We start from the raw sequence: 15,337 nt of genomic DNA on the forward strand, positions 1-15,337 counted from the left end.
CTCCAGGGGCAAGAAAAAGGGAATAGAGCTGCATTTTTAAAGCTGTGGGTCTGTTCTTCTGCTCTGTGTAACAGGAAAATTGCCTCACCCAGAAAGACAGGTCACTACAGCAGAGAGCTCAAATGGAACTTTCCCTCACCGCCTGCATCAACAACAAATAACAAGTGCGTGGAAATGAAACATGTGCAAGCCAATTCTAGTTATTGCTCTCTGCTGAATGTAATTTTTCTTTTTACTCTATTTGGGGTCTCTCACATGACTCTGAAGTCATTGTTGCCACCAGATGGGGTCGTTTTTTTCTGGTTTCTTCAGACATGACTTCACAATCAAACTGGGACTTGCTTGCTTGCTTTTTAAAAAAAAAATTGATCCCTTTAAAATCTATGACTCTGGATGTTAAAATTGTGAGTGCAATTCTGGGTTCTATATTTAGCCAGAAAATAAATGCATTATAACTTCCAGGTGGCTCCTTTCAGCCATGCAAGATATCAGTTTCTGAACCACAAAAAGTAGCAGAAATGAATCGTCATCTTTAAAAAATTAATTTTAAAAATGTAGCTTTTGGAAAACGAAACCAAGTGCAGCCCAAGCTAACAATTGCTTATAAGCACATCAACTTTCCCTGCAAACAAAGTCTAACCTGTTCATCTCGCTAGAAGTGGTAGCCCCATGTGACCCTCCCCCCCTTGAACACTTCCTTTATTGAAGTAAATGATCCAACTGTGTTCAAAAGCTATCAATGCACTGGAATATGTGCAGGGCTGTGAAACAAAGGAGGATTTCAGTGTCCTTCAGGATCCATGAAGCAGAAGAACAAATAACTTCTGCATATTGACAGGACTTGGAACTACAATTCTCTTTTCTGCTTCTTGCACCTCTTGGACTAAAAAACAACAACAAGAGATTCATGATGACTCTGAAGCATAAACGAAGAAGATCATGGCAGGGATCCCAAAAGCCCCACAGGCATTCACAACAAATGCTTCCATGCATCAAAGTTCCCCTTAGGATCGGGAGAGGGTTGTCCAACCACAACTCTTCACGCTGCTTTGGAAGTTGTCCTTGCAGATTCTCTACATTTCAGAATAGGCTTTTCAAATTTAGTGGGGAGAGAAGACTGTGGTCAGCAGGTCTCAAAAGCCCCATTGCACGCATGGGAGTCCCCATGCAGTCCTTTGGATCCAGGCCCACAACTGTTTCCACCATCTGGCAGGAACTTCAAGAATATTTGCTTAACTCGACTGATGCTGATGGTAAAAGACCCGCCAACTTTTGTGAATGGAGCATCAGGCCTGAAACATAAGTTTCAAGGAATGCTGAACTGTGAAACAATATTCTTTTTTCCCCTTTTTGCCCTTACAAAACAATTTTATTGCTCATAAATCATCCGTGTATATGTCACTTTCCTGCAAAATAGGTATATACTTAGACACCAGAGATGTTTATGGATGGAGGCAAAGCCTTACAAATGGTATTAATTTTATCAAGCTCTAGAGAAACGAGTTTTAACACTTGCCAGGAAGGTGTTTGCTATGCAGCAGAATCATCCCCCAAAATGTTTCTTTACTCCCTTCTTAGAAATGATTAACAAAGGCAACAGACATTATTTTTGAAAGGATATATTCAGTCAGACTTTATTCAAAGTGCAATCAACTGTCCAAGGCACCAAATAAACCGAGCCTGCAACACAAACTGAAAAGGAGATACACAGTTATAATGCACAGCAAAGAATCACCTGTGCCACAGCAGAGGGTGGGCTGGAGGTCGACAAGACCTCCCTCCGGCCTGTCCATAAAGAGGCAGGCAGGACCTATGATGTCTATAAAGGTGCCACGCATGTGTGTCCCGGCCTCTTCGCCCGGCATACCATGGAACAGCTTCCCTCTGGGCTCCAGACTGTGTCAGTTAACCATGTTTCATGGTTAACATTTTATCACAGCTGCAGGTTTCACATGGGATGGAGCCGGTTGGCAGGGAGTCTGGTGGGTGATTGGACTCCTTGGGGTTCAGGGCCTCCATATGAGGAAGCATGTAAACAAGTGTGGCTTACCTGGCTGGGAGGCCAGGGGCTGGTTGCCAGGTAGCCTGGGGGGCAGCAAGTGGGTGCCTGTTGGCGATGTTTATACTCAATAATTGTGTTTTATACCAGCCCAAAATGCCCTCCGGCAAGTCAATTTGTATTTATGATAGTAAATGTTCCAGACCCAGAAAGAGTTTTCAATAAAGATATATGCTTAAATATCAATATTCGAGCACATTTCTATATTAAAAGAAAAGTGCAATGCACAATGCCCAAAAAGTCATGCAGAAGAATCATTGGAATACACAAGGCATGATCTAGCCAATACTTTGGAAAACCACTGATATTGAAGGGAGCAAGTTAAAAATATGTTTAAATTTCCCAGTGAAACTAATGAACTATAATTATGCTTACTTTTGAATGACCATGCCCCACAATGTTATGGGTTGCAAGAGAGTTGCAATTATGGGGATGTCAGAAGGTGTTTGAATCCTGCAATACATATTCTGTAGGACAGGAAATCGTGCATTCTGAAATGTATCCTGGAAGCAGACCCTCAGGAACAGCATGGGGCCAGATTGGAGATCTACAGTGAGAGGTGAAAAAGTCACCTTACCAGTGGAAATAGGGTTGCTACGTGCAGTGGTCTGGGTGGGAGTCCCCACTTTCCGATCATACCCCCCCTCACACACACACACACACTGTTTCCAAACCCAGGAAAATGCTGCATTTTAATGTGCCCCTTAATGTCTCTGATGCACTGATGTCACTTCTGGATGGTTGTTGTCACATCGCATCAGTCCCAGAAACCACCAGCAGAGTTGATAGACCTGACAAACCAAGTGGAAATTTACCGTGGGATTCAACCTTTGATCTATAAGTGTTCAGAGCCTCTCCAAGGCATTCAAATAGCAGGAGAAAGGCCTGACCCAGGAAACTGGGATAGCACCAGTTCTGGATAGGATTACACTCCCCCCCCCAAAAAGGAACAGGTTTATGGGTGCTCCTGGATCCAGGCCTCCATTTGGATTAACACATAGCACCCGTGGCAAGGAGTGCCTTTCCCCAGCTGACCGATGGGAGCTTCAAAGAGTCACCTAAACAATAACCTGACTTTCCCATCCCCCACCCCCATGCACACAAATTCCCGACTGGCAACCGTAAAGCAACAAAGCTCCCTGAGTTGCCAAAAAGAAATAAATTTCTCTTTTAGCGTTTGCAGATGCTGCTCACCATTTGGTGAGCTGTAATAATTTAAATCAAAGGAGGTGTGATCATCCCTGGGTTGGATCCAGAGGAAAAAGTTACAGAAACAGTTGGCAGAGCAGATCCTTCCCCGGCTTCCCCTTCTCCGAGCAGCCTGCTGCTTGCCTGGAAAGTCTTCTTGGAGAGTGGAGCGATCCTTGGGAACAACATGGAGAAGAGGGGAACTGATTGAAGCAACATTGTCTCTTCCCTCTTCTGCTGGAGCCTTGCACAAAAAGGTCATTTTATTTCTCCGTCTTCACAGCAGGCTTGACCTAGGCTCCCTTCATGAGATGGAATCAAGTTGTGCTTCATGTGAATTCACTCCTCCATTTCCTTCTGCAAGCTTTTCCATCAATCCTATCCACTATTTTTACCACCGAGCTATTATTGAACACACACGAAGCTGTCTTATACTGAATCAGACCATTGGCCCATCAAGGTCAGTACTGTCTACTCAGACTGGCAGCAGAACTTGAGGGCCTCAGACACTGGTCTTTCACATCAACTACTGCTTATTCTTCAAATACATTCTCACACACCCTCCAACTCCCCTGGAGGCGTGAACGGCATTGCTGAGAGGGCAAGGATCCGGAAACACAGCGGGGGGGGGGCGGTCAACTGGCCAGGTGGATGCCTGACTGCATGCATGGCACGTAGCCAGGCAGGTCAGGGGGAGTGGCCAGCAGCAGGACTTCCTTTAAGGAAGTGGGTCCGGCAACAGACGGGGCTTGCTTCTCCATCTGCTGGGCTTTTCTTGCTCCCACCCACCCAAGCTCCCACCCACCCAAGCAGCTGGTGGCTAAGAGGGACCCTCAATAGAAGCTGACGCTCGTGGGCTTCCTCTAAGCAGCACCTTCTTGGTGGTTCAGCAGGCCTGATGGAGAGGGGGAACTCGACATGTGTGTCGCTCGGACCCCACGGGTGGGTCTGCTGGTGGGGGTTCTTCCCCCTTCCCAGATGCGTGGATGGTATGACCACTAGGTGAAGGGATCAAGCTAAGGGATCCGCCCCTGCGCTGGGATTTGCCTACGCTCATTGTGTTAATAAATGCTGTGGCCTCTTTTATTCCAAATGAAACACTGTTTGTATTTCTTTGCACTCCACATTTGTCGTTTCCCTTCCACAGCAACTGGAAATTAATCCTGGGACCATCTGCGTATAAAACAGAGGCTCTTCCACTGAGTCATGGGCCCTCTGCCTCCCAAATTCAAATTGGTTTAAGCAGAAGGAGTGAAACATGGCAAATTTACAGCACGATCCTCAGCACAGCTACTCCGGAGTAAGGCCTACTATGTTGTGTGGTGCTTGTTGCCATTTCAGTTTACGCCAGATTGCACTCTAAACTTGGCTTAATGTTACTAGAGTGTCAGCTCCAGAATTATTTTCAGTATGAGTGCTGCCATCTACAGCATCAATAATTTTCTTTAATGTGGCATGAAACAACTTCAAAACCTTCAAACTGGATGGCTGGTAGCCCCTTTCAGATCATGTTCGCAGTCTCATCCCCTTGTCCCTTGGCAACAAAGACCCCACACATCTTGGCTTGTGGAACTATGCTTCTGGATTAGAGGACTCTGCAGGATTTGAAACAAATTAAGTGTTAGGAAAAGATAGGCCAGTCTCCCGCAAACGAAACCCAGTTCTCGTTTGTGTCTTTCCTTAAATTGAATAAAACTATTCCAAACAACAGATTGCTGAACACAGACTGGCGTTTTGACAGAGATCCCTTGAATGTCTTCAAATCCAGTGCATTTTTCTCCATATCTATTACATTTGCTACATTTAAATCCCACAAGCTACATTTCTAAGAGCCAAGACAAACACAGCATCAAGATACAACAAGCACCATTGCCACTCCAAGAAGCATTTATCAACTATCTCTCATTGTTTGCTGACAGACAGATTTGTGTGCGGAATCATAGCTAAATCAATGAAAAGCAAGTCCAATTGAATCCATTTGTGTGCATGAAACCTATTCCCAGTTGATACCATCAAAAGCCTGTTGTGGTGGCTCACAATGGTGCAGCTGTGCAAGAGAGGGCTGCTTTTGAACAGGTGTATCATATAACAACTTTTTTTTTTGGCATTACTTGAACTTGGAGCACTTTGAGAAAACCAGTCTTGCCTGGATCTGACATTTCCTGTGCAATAGTGCCTAAGCTGCAAGAACACAGAATACCTCCCTCCCCCATATCATTACTGGTGATTGAGGCATGCTGATAGATACTACACCATGTTGGCTTTTACCAGATGTTATGGGGAGGGCTGATGTATTCAGATTTTCTAAGAAAGATCATTCAGAGTAAGCTGTGCCATTCTTGGATCCACTAGAGCAGGGGCAGTCAACCTGTGGTCCTCCAGTTGTCCATGGACTACAATTCCCATGAGCGTTTGCTGGCAGGGGCTCATGGGAATTGTAGTCCATGGACATCTGGAGGACCACAGGTTGACTACCCCTGCACTAGAGACCCACATCATGGGGTAAGCCCTGCACAATATAAAGCAAAATGGAATGAATCAAAAGTTTAGAATCCTAGGGGATATATACTACAGCGTTTCTTCTCCTTCCTCTTTTTCGTCTCTCAGACCATCAGACTTGTGATTGCAAGTCCCTTGGAAAAGAAATCAGAAAGTTCTCCTTCTGTTACTCCTTCTGCGAAAATGCTATGTGTCTATGGCATACTATTGCTATCATTGCTATTATTGTGCCATGTATTATTATTTACACTAATGGGATAATCTTTGGGCATATGAAACTATAGATTATAATGCATGTTGTTCTGGTGAAAACAAAACTTTCCAAATAATACAATGATACAGTGATATGCATTAGCTTCTACCTTATGTCCTCTCTTTGACAAACTAATTTCTGGCCAGCTTAGCTTAGTGGTTCCTTCATTACCAGTTAATGGTAATGTGTATACCAGTGTGTATAGACCAGCCAGTCCCTCTGACTCCTGTCTGACAAGTCTTCATCCAGTGGAGAAAGACTGCCTCCAAAGGAAGGCTTTCTGTATCATAAAAATAGATTCAAGAGGGTAGCCATGTTGGTCTGAAGCAGCACAACAAAACAAAATCCAGTGGCACCTTTAAGACCAGCAAAGATTTATTCAAGGCATGAGCTTTCGGGTGCTTGCACTCTTTGTTGGTCTTAAAGGTGCCATTGGACTCCGATTTTGTTTTGTATCAGAAAAACATAATATTTCTTCTTTGGAGGAAACGTTTCATGAGAACATAACAGCAGTCGTGCTGGATCAGACCAGTGGCCTATTGAGTCCATCGTTCTTTTTCACGAAGGGTCTTCCAGAAGCATTTGGGAAGCCTACAATCGGAGCATACAGGCCAAAGTCTACCCCAGTTTCTCCCAACACTGATATTCTCTCTGATTCTATTCGAACTGCTTCTGCTTTATTTATTTTATTTGGGGATTTTTATGGTGCCCCTCTCAGTGGTACTGTCTTGGGGCGGCTTACACATATAAAGTTCAATAAGCTATTTCAATAAACAATCAAATTAATATACTAAAACAATTTAAACCAGTGCAAAATTGCAATTATCTTTGTCACATCAGCAAACAGTAATAACGCATAGCCAGTTTGATATTGATATCAATACTGATACTAGATTGGAAAACTGGAGGAAAAGGGGAAATGAGGGGAGAAGGGGAGGGAGGGAGGCTTGAGATTTGGATGTAATGTTGTTTATTGGAACTTTGGCTCCATTCCCCCAGAAATGCAGGGACTCTCTGGTATTTGAGCAAAAATTCTGTGGTAAAAATTACTTTTAACACAGAGTTTTGCCCAAATATCAGAACATCTCAAAGTTACTGGCAGCATGATGACATCAGTTCTGGGATATGATGAAAGGAAGTGATGTTATGGTTTTGCTGGCAGTGCAGGCCTAGGCTTAGTTTTCCTGCTGGTAAATCCACCCACCCTCCCACTGGGGGTGTCCTTCAGCTCTCTCTTTCAATGGCTTCAAGATTATCTTTTTCAATACTCTGAGCAAGATTAACACCTCCCTTTCAGCCCACCAACTGCAATATGACCTTACAAACTGTTGTGAAATAGTGCATGTGTGTTTAATTACTATGTCATCCATGTGTTTTCATGTGTGAAATTCACGAACTTCTCCAAATGTTCTATTATCATCATTGTTGTTGTTCAAACTATTGCAAAAAGTTCTATTCATAAATGACTGACATGTAGTTTTCAACCAGCCCACCCACCAGGAGCGGACTCAGAAGTGAAATTGGCCAGGAGCAAACCCCACTGAGTAGCCCCTGTGGATCTAGGGGCCATTCATCCCAGTAGCACCAACATTGGGAGCTCAGCTCAGCAAAGTTCACCTGTTGCATCCTTCCACAAGTTCACACTGCCAAGGTTACCACTACGGACAACAGGTTGTGACAGACAACCTTTAGTTCTGCCCTTCAGGCATCTCAGCCAATACCTGCCTACAAGGAGATTAGGCAGATACTCATTAGCACCAACCAATGAGAGGTTATGGAACCTCAGGGCAGAGGAGAGATAAGTGGATAGAAAGTCTGTCATCAGTTAAAATCAGTGCTTGAATGCATGTATCTAAAGCAACAAGCATATTTGAAACAGCAAGTTTTAAAAAATAAGGCAAGAAGGAGGGGTCACTGAGGAAAGACCAGAAAAAAACAAATAAGTCTTCACCTACTGGCAGAAGACAGTGACAAAAGAAGGCAGAGTAGGGTAATGCAGCGCCAAGCAATCAGTGGAGGGCTATAGGTGGGGATATGGGGGGCTGTGATGTGGCATCGATAAAAAATAGAAGTAACATAGGTAACTTTAGGAATCACCAGAACAGAGTTCCTGGTGATTCCTAGAGCAACTTTGGAAGTGATCATGGGTAGGTCTAAGAATTGCTGGCAACTCTATGGTAAAGTGTAGAGCTAGCCTTTCTGGTCACTTTAAAAAGAATTCCTCAGGAAGAGTGGGCAGGTAATTCCCTGCTCCAATACAGGCCTGGCACCCTGAGCCAGATTATTGTCCCTGTGCAAGAGTAGCAAATGAATGTTTAAATAAAGCCAGCGTCACAGATGATGAGAGTGAAAGCAGGCCGCTTTCTGCCCTATGAACTGATGCTTTCAACATTGTCCTCTGAGATGGTTCAGAGATCATAGCTTGGTTGGATGTAGAATGTCTACGAGCTGGAACACTGCAGGAAAGGGCAAGACAGAGTCCCCTTTACCTGTACATTCCTTTTTTGTTTTCCACACACACTTCAAGCCTTACTTAAACTATATGAAAGAAGATGAGGTAGGGAAAGAGGATAATAGGGACACCTATAGACACCTGTGCCATGCAGTTTCAAGACAGAGGTATAAATCCTGAGGCAGAGGATCCCAAGCATCCAGGCAGCCTATTATCCAAAAAGATAAATAAATAGGAAAACTGCACCAGGTGTAGAGTTGCCAGGTCTGGGTCAGGAAATACCTGGAGATTTGGGGTTCAGAGAGGGGAGAGGATGGGCCTAAAGCAGGGTCTAATGCCATAAAGTCCACCCTCCAAGACAGCCATTTTCTCCAGGCAGGGTTGTCAGGTCCCCTCTGGCTACTTTTGTGGATAGGGGGGTAGGGTCGCCATCCACACAACAGCCTCAAAGGGAGATTGAGATAGAGCATTCATCTGTCTGGAGCAGCAGAAAAGAGCAAGTTCGGCATGGTGGAACAAGAGGCAGAACTGAACTGAGAAACCCCAGGGAAAAAACTATTTATATACAATTTATATACAGTTTATATACAATCATGAACAATTGATCTTCAGGCCACTGGTCACTTTTGGTTTAATTTCTGTGGAAGAACACTTGCATAATTTTATGGTTGGGGGTCACCACAACATAAGGAAGTATATTAACATAAGGAAGTGCATTAGGAAAGTTGAGAACCACTGATTTAGAGGGTTCTGTCCGGATTAGTAGAGGAGCCTATGGAAGTTCTGAGGAACCTCATAAGGGTTTCTGTATGAATAGCTTGGTTTTCCAAGAGCTTTGTACACACTTCTAATTTCACTTCTGTACCCACCACAGCGTCAACTTTCCTGTCATGGATTTATGTGTCTGCCTGGGGTTATAAAAGTTAGCACCTAAAATTGGATTGCAGCTACATAAGAGAAAAACATTGTCCATCTTGCTTGGCAGAGGACAGTGCTGAAACAGCCTAGGCCTCTTTTAGAAGGTCTTGATATAGGGTTGCCAGTTGGGAAGTATCTGGAGATGTTGAGAGTAGAGCCTGTGGAGGACACGGTTTGGAGAGAGGAGGGACTTCAACAATCCACCCTCTAAAGCAGACTTTTTCTCCAATCTGGAGTCCAATAATAAAAGAGATCTCCAGATCCCACCTGGAGGTTGGCAACTCTAGATGCAGGTAAATTTAGATTAGCTACATTTTTGTGTCGAATGCCTCCAACAAAGCACAAAGCAGTCTCGTCCCTCACAAACCTCAGCAAGAGCACAGGCCCACTCAGCACCCAACTGGAAAAGCTCAACACATTTCAGGATTGAGTTCTTTCCCAAATGTAATCATTTTACCAGTCTAGTTCACACTTGCTCTCAAACAGCACTCGTCACATATGGGACACTGTATATACAGTTACACCAAGTTGTCATTCTCTGTTGGTTGCATCAACGAGCGCTAGTGTGCAGCTTAAAATGAGGCAGCAACACGCACAACCCCGTCAGTTTCTGAGCATTACATGTGATGGCATTTGCAGAAACTGAAAGCCATAAATCAGCTTATTCAGCAAACAGCATTTATTTAAGAGCAATGTTTTTAAGAGCAACATGTCTCTAATCTAGACCAGAAACAACGAGGAGGAGAGGGGGGAATGGACTTAAATGCTCCAGGTAGTGGTGGTGGTTCCCCAGCCCCCCCCCCCCCGTTGTATGATTTATGGCACTGAATTTTAAGAATGCGAATTAAGATACGTGTTCAGTGACTGAAACGCACACTCGGCAGCTCTGTATGTACATGGACAAGGGGGGGAGGAGAAGTATTGCAAACTGTAACACAGATGTTAAGAACTACAGCAGGAAACGTCACGGTAGGGGCTTGCCTCGAGGTTCGCAACATTTGTCATTGTGAACTCCCGTTCCCAATCCTTCCCGCTAGTTTTCCAGCAACGTACTTAGTATGTGACCTTTACGTGGCTGCACAGTTTCCCCCAACTGTTTTCATAGCTCATAGAGCGTTTAGGAAGTGTTTATAAAAATTGCTCGAGGAACCTGTGCCACAGAGATCTTGAGCGCGGGTCTCCATGGCCCAGCTTCGATCTAGTTCACAGAGAAGTGATTCTTTTTATTTGTATTGTAAATGCCCTAGTAACATCTGTACATGAACCCTCCAGGGAGTGCGCTGAGGCACGGTCAGGTTTAATGTGTGTTATTTGGCCAAGTTTCTCAAACATGTGACGCTTGACTTCTTCCCCCCTGAAATAACACATGCGAGCACTTTGCTTTCCTTCTTTATTGATGGTCACTTTCAGTTATCTGACTGCGGTGGGAAGAGATATTATGTCATAAACACCACGGAAACATCTGCAAAGAATCCTCTTGGAATGCAGCATATTAACTGTCAAACCCAAAGTGTACTGTTGGATCAAAAATCCGCAAGGTATGGTACTTGACCCATCGGTCCTAAGGGTTTTCACATGCCTTTTCATGCATGCTCGAGCAATCGGACACAGCCAGAGATGTGTCACAGGCCAGCTTTCAGTGTACAGTTCCCAACAGAGTACTTTGAAGGAGTAACAGTGAAACGCAGCCATGTCAAACGGAGGAGTTATTTAAAGGGAAATGGTTAACCAAATTTAATTAATGGGAGATGAAGCCAGACTTTTCAGTAATAAAGCGGGGTCTTGTGTTCCCCCAAAGAAACAGACTTGAGTATTTTTGCAAATGACATATTCTTTTCATTAATCCTGTACACAGACAAGGAGAAGAAGTAAATCTGTAGGACTGTTGCTATCAGCATATCAGTTTCCAGCCATTCATTGGCATTCTACTAAGTTAAGTGTCCATTGCCAAGGGAGCTTGTTCAAAAGATGTGAAAAGCACACACAAGGCAGAATATTGTATGCAGGTTGAAGCCAAATGGGAGGGAAGAGTTTTTCACTAGATGTTTTATGCTCAGATACATCTACAGAATCATTTTTGAAGATTAGATTTAAAAGACATAGAAACAGGGTCACCTTTGTCACTTGTATGTATCTTAGGTTTATTTTCTGCTAATGGAAATATTAGCAGAAGAAACACAAAGGGTAGCTGCTTTAAATGAGTACCAGGGTGTGATGTTGCAAATTCCCTGCCTGAGGAAGCTTGCTGTGTTAAGCATTACAGAAACTGGTTAAGACTTTATTAGCATTAAGAGAAATTCTTATAATTCCTCTTTAACCAATTTCTTCTTGAAAACCGACAATCTGGGTTTTCCTACCCCTTTTTAGGAATCCTGGATCTATTCTATTCAAATTAAAAAAGAACCTCAAAGAAAGGAGGGCAGGAACAGAGGTTCTGCAGCATTTTAGAACTTCACTCAGCATATGCTCAGAGGCATGCAGCATCTTCTCAGAGCTTCCTATCTTCCTGCTAAATGTGCAACATTGCAGCTAAATGTTGCTGCAATGTGCAACATCAAAAAACACTTGCAAGGTTAAGTTACACAAAGGAACACAGAAGTCAAACAGAAAAGTGTAAAGAGGAAATCAAGGAGAAATTCATCTTTTGAACAGATGACATCTTTAAAAGTGAATTTTGGAGAAATAAATTCTACTCCCAGTGCTTTCTTTGATTTAGAGAGCTTTTACCATTTTTGCTGTCATTTTAATCTGTTCTTTGGTTTTAAGGTTTGTTGTTGTTGTTGTTTTTTAATTACTGCTTAAGTTTTTGTATTGGATGTTCTGTTGATTACTGGTTTTATTACTGCTTCTTTCTCTTTTGTTGTTAATTTTATTCTTTATCAAACTGCTTGATTTTTTAAATTTTACAGTCATTAATCTATAGATTTTTTGTTGTCTGCAGCTGCATAATAGAATATCAGGATATAAATTATATGAATAAAATAAATAAAACAAATTCAACAGAAAAGGAAAGGGGAAACAAAAACACCAAAGAGATTAGATAAAATGAGAAGTGGAATATAATTAACCAAGCAAACTACTCTTCAGTGGTGGAAGTTTTCCTTGAATCCTTTAAGCAGAAACACTGAAGTCTATAAAATCTGCTTATTATGCACTAGAATAGGTTTGTAAGAGCTATTTTGAGAATAAATTTGAGGTTCATGCCTTTCTTCTCTCTCTTTGAGTTGTAGACCTCCATGCTACATCATCACGAGCTGCTTTTGGAAATCTTCAAAAGCAGTTTGCCATGTGGGGTGTGTGAGTATGTGTGTGGGCACTCAGAGACTGGTTTCTTGGATTCCAGCCACCGAAACTAACCTCAGCATGCCTTTCAATAGCTCTTTCCCTCTCAGGTGGAGTGAAATATCTCGTGCCTTTCAATGCAGTGATGTCTTAAACTAGGGGTAGGTATCCCTCAGCACACTTGCTGAATGCTGAACAGTTCTATGCTGGACCATCATGTAGGGCTGATCCTCTGTCCAAGGTACCAAAGGAGCCCCGGAGGCACAAGCAGCAATGTCGGGTTCCTTTTGCTCCCAATGCGTCTGGTCAATTATAACCCCACACTTCTGTCCTTTGTGGTTGCTGGCTACCTTTCTGAAAGGCTTGCCTCTCCCTGATTTGGCTACTCAGGTGAATCAGTTAGGTGTATAGAATATTCATCAATATTCACATTACTTGAGTTTGCTGACAAGCAATGGATGACACACATATGGTGCTTCAATGGTTTGCATCAAACTCAGTCGGCTTAAAAGGCACCCCCATATTGCTTTATTCACTCTCCTTTTGTTTTTATAGTACAAATTATGGATACTGTGAACTTTACACAAAAACATGGCACTGATATTCAGTCCTAATGCCTGTATTTTGTTCGAATCAAACTTTTCTCCTGATCACCTTGAATATTGGCTCACAATTCAGAACTTACTCTGTGGACAGAAATCAAAGACTGTTCTGCAGACTGATTGGCAGGGACAATAGTTTTTCTTCAGAAAAAGAATATCCACTGCTTTGAGTAGATAGATATGGGGGATTTAAGGGAGGAAGTAAATGTGGTTAATGATAAGTAATTTGTGATCCATTTCCAGATATTTTTGAACACTGGAGCAGGGGAAACGTCTCTCTTCTTTGATAGAAGGTGCTGGTTACAATTTACAACCAAACTCCAACCCAAACAAAGAGGTGAACAAGCATTCCTAATTCAAACTAAACGTGATGGTGGACACAAACACAACTGCCCAAAACATATATTAACCTTTAGGTGGTCCAAAGCTAAAAGTTATAAGTGCAATATTCTTCCTTTGCCCATTGTATATCCCCTTTTGAATAATTTTCTTTTCAGCCAGGCTCCAATACCAAAAGCTTAACGGAGAGAAGAGGCATTTGGAGCATTGGCACCCATGAATTTGTCTTCCTTGGCTCCTGTCAGCATACAGCAGGGACGGAAATGACCCAGCCAAGAAGAAAGGGTGGCAGCACAGCAACGTAAACAAGCAGGAAGTTGCTATGTGCTGCTGACTTACCCTCCCGCCTCTGGGACGTTGTGGGTCATTTGTAAAAGGTCAGTCAGGAATTTCATAGTTTCCCCAGAATAGTTGTTAAGAGGACCTTTTCCACCTGTGTCACAATGTTACTGAAGCTGATTAATTAGGCCTCGGGTGGGTTGTGAAGCTATTGTATTTGCACAGTGGAAGGAGATAGAGACTTACTTTGTGGGTTGTGAAGCTATTGTATTTGCAGTGGAAGGAGATAGAGACTTACTTTGTTAAAAATGAACACTTAATTTTAAATTTTAAATTCAGACAACCTGCCACAGTTATCATTACAGTAATATCTTGATATAAGGATGTTCTAGTAACAAGTTTAATTTTTTTTAAGCCTCAGTGGGGGGCCCATTCTACATACATTGAATAATGCACTTTCAATGTGTTTGCGCAGGTTTTCCTGTGCAAAACAGGAAAATCTACATCTAAAGTGCATTGCAAGTGCATTATCCAGCATTTGTAGAATGGGTCACAGTCAGGAAAAATAGCTGCCACGTAATCTAGCAAAATGAAATCCCTTCACAGCAGCCATCTCAGCTTTACCAAGACTTTGGAGCAAAGCAGGTTTCAGAAAGAGTGGAGAAAAAACAGGGATGTACATGAATGCACTGGGATGGGGTGGGTAAAAACCTGTTTCCCAAAAGTTTTAAACTTGGAACGGATAAATCACACGGAAAATACCAATATTTCCTTATTTCACTGATGTTTCAAGTGGGTAGCCACTGTGGTCTGATTTCACACCTACTCAACCAATCAGCATAATGGAGACATGGTTACTCTTGTGTGTGTGGTGACACCATCCAGAAGAGTCATTACTCTGCCAGTGTTTTATAAAATATCTTCAGAGATATTGATCCAAGGAAATATCTCAAAATGTAGAAGTGCTGAGAGACCTCCAGTATAAGATTGACATAAAACAGTGTCTGATTCCATTTCAAAAGGCTTTATATTTTTCCCTGGACAATGCTGCAGCTTTGGCAATGGTGCATCGGCTCCTATTGCAGACTTCCATATGATTAAAACAACAGTTCTAGGAATTAGTGTAACAGAGCCACTGGCTTTATGCCCTTAATGGAAGATCCTCCATAACTGTTAATGATTGGATACTTCTGCATTCTTTTAATAGGATGCAAAGAATCCTCTGCTATGCCAGAGGATATTCATGCATCTCTCCCTCTACACTACTTGGAATTCACTCTTCCATATTGGAGTCATAGTCATAAATGGGTGCCTACAATCTAAACTTGCCAATAGAACCTTGGCCTAGTAATCCAGTTTAAGAATCATCTGCACACACCATGTAGAGCAAGAAGAATGACCAATACCCGTGGTTTGAAGCATTTTTCATTGGAGCCATGGTTCAGTGCATATACTTCACATTCTCC

The sequence above is a fragment of the Paroedura picta genome, chromosome 10, assembly GCF_049243985.1.
Source record: "Paroedura picta isolate Pp20150507F chromosome 10, Ppicta_v3.0, whole genome shotgun sequence".
NCBI lineage: Eukaryota > Metazoa > Chordata > Lepidosauria > Squamata > Gekkonidae > Paroedura > Paroedura picta.